Genomic DNA, 1,874 nt, shown 5'->3' on the forward strand with positions numbered 1-1,874 from the left:
TAGATTCTAAAGAAGGTTTTTCTGTTTTGTGGGATACTTACTATGTTATCTCTCAGATTTGAATTATAAATGCAGATACCTTATCTTCATTATGCAATTATAGACAGCTTGAGAGCAGAATATGATGCTACTTTGTATCTTTTAGAATATCTAGAACTGAGATAATAATTGAACAGACTAAGCATAAAAAGGAGAAGGATTTCAAGAAATATGGTTGGGAGTCTGGCCTGCAGGTGTCCAAGCTACTGCGGCCAGAGAGGAGTGGCTGGAACTGCTTGAATATCCACATTTCAGTTTCTGCACCTATCAAGAGTTTTAATTCATCATGGATAATCTGTCAGCAGAAGAAATTCAGCTGAGGGCTAACCAGGTTACTGATAAGTCTCTGGAAAGTACAAGGAGAATCCTGGGTTTAGACATTGAGTTTCAGGATGCAGGAATCAAGACTATCACTATGCTGGGTGAACAAGGGGAACAACCAAAACACATAGAAGAAGGCATGGACCAAATAAACAAAGACATGAGAGAAGCAGAGAAGACTTTAACAGAACTAAACTAGTGCTGTGGCCTTTGTATATGCCCATGTAATAGTAAAATAAATGATGCCAGGGAAGATGAAATGGAAGAGAACCTGAATCAAGTGGGCAGTATCCTAGGAAATCTGAAAAACATGGCCCTGGACATGGGCAATGAGATTGAGGCTCAAAATCGACAAATAGAACGGATTACAGAAAAGTCTGACACCAACGAAGATCGTATTGACAATGCCAATGCCAGAGCAAAGAAACTCATTGACAGCTAAAGCTACGGCTGTACTTCTTTATCATTTATTCATTGCCCTAGCTCCTCCTTCAAAGTCATTACCTTTCCAGAGTTTGAAATTTTGTTTCCACACTCTTCTAATCGGGAGACGATGTTGAAGAAGATCTAGGAGTAACAGCCCCCCTATTCTTTTATTTTCTCTTTTTCCCTTGAGGGTAGACTGCTGCTTAGCTTTCCTTCTAGTATTTTCTTTCTCAGTCCATACTCTTAGTTGGTTTCCATACATCATATACGGTGTTATTTTTCATTATCTCCATTTACTTAGCAGGTTCTTCTGCTTTCAAAATTTGGAAGCATTGTCAAAGACAGCCATGTAAAAGGAAGCTGAGGGCATTGGGGGCAGGCACAAGGAGAAGAGGCGAGAAATAAGAGGTTGTTACCTCAGTAAAATCTGCAGACCCTAAAGCCAAAAGTTGCATAACCACAGTGAAGATCTAGTTGGGTTTAATTTCTATTTAAGTTGCAGTTATTGCCAATTTAGGCCAATGCTTGGTTTTGGAGTCTGTATACACAATATCTTTGTTATACATCACCACTTTGCAACCTCTGCTTCAGAAAAGAATTGAATGAGTTTTCTTAAATGAGCTTAATTTCTGAATTCTTGGTGATCCATTTATATACATAAATTCTATGATCCCATTTCATTTTGCACCATATAGGAACACATGGTATAAATGAATGGCTTTTATTTTCATATTATTAGTACCATCATTTAGACTTTCCTGGTGGCACAGTGGTTAAGAATCCACCTGCCAAAGCAGGGGACACGGGTTTGAGCCCTGGTCCGGGAAGATCCCACATGCCGTGGAGCAACTAAGCCCGTGAGCCACAACTACTGAGCCTTACTGTAGAGCCCACGAGACACAGCTACTGAGCCCATGCACCACAACTACTGAAACCTGCGCACCTAGAGCCCGTGCTCTGCAACAAGAGAAGCCACCGCAATGAGAAGCCCGCACACTGCAATGAAGAGTAGCCCCCGCTCACCACAACTAGAGAAAGCCTGCACGTAGCAATGAAGACCCAATGCAGCCAAAATAAATAAATTAATT

General features: G+C 40.8%; 1 pseudogene; it reads left to right on the plus strand.

Moving 5' to 3' along the window:
* The first annotated feature begins 325 nt into the window (after nt 1-325).
* LOC131761165 (synaptosomal-associated protein 23 pseudogene) lies at nt 326-802 on the plus strand (annotated as a pseudogene).
* The last annotated feature ends 1,072 nt before the right edge of the window (nt 803-1,874 follow it).

Source organism: Kogia breviceps, chromosome 8 (assembly GCF_026419965.1).
Source record: "Kogia breviceps isolate mKogBre1 chromosome 8, mKogBre1 haplotype 1, whole genome shotgun sequence".
In the NCBI taxonomy this organism is placed as follows: domain Eukaryota; kingdom Metazoa; phylum Chordata; class Mammalia; order Artiodactyla; family Physeteridae; genus Kogia; species Kogia breviceps.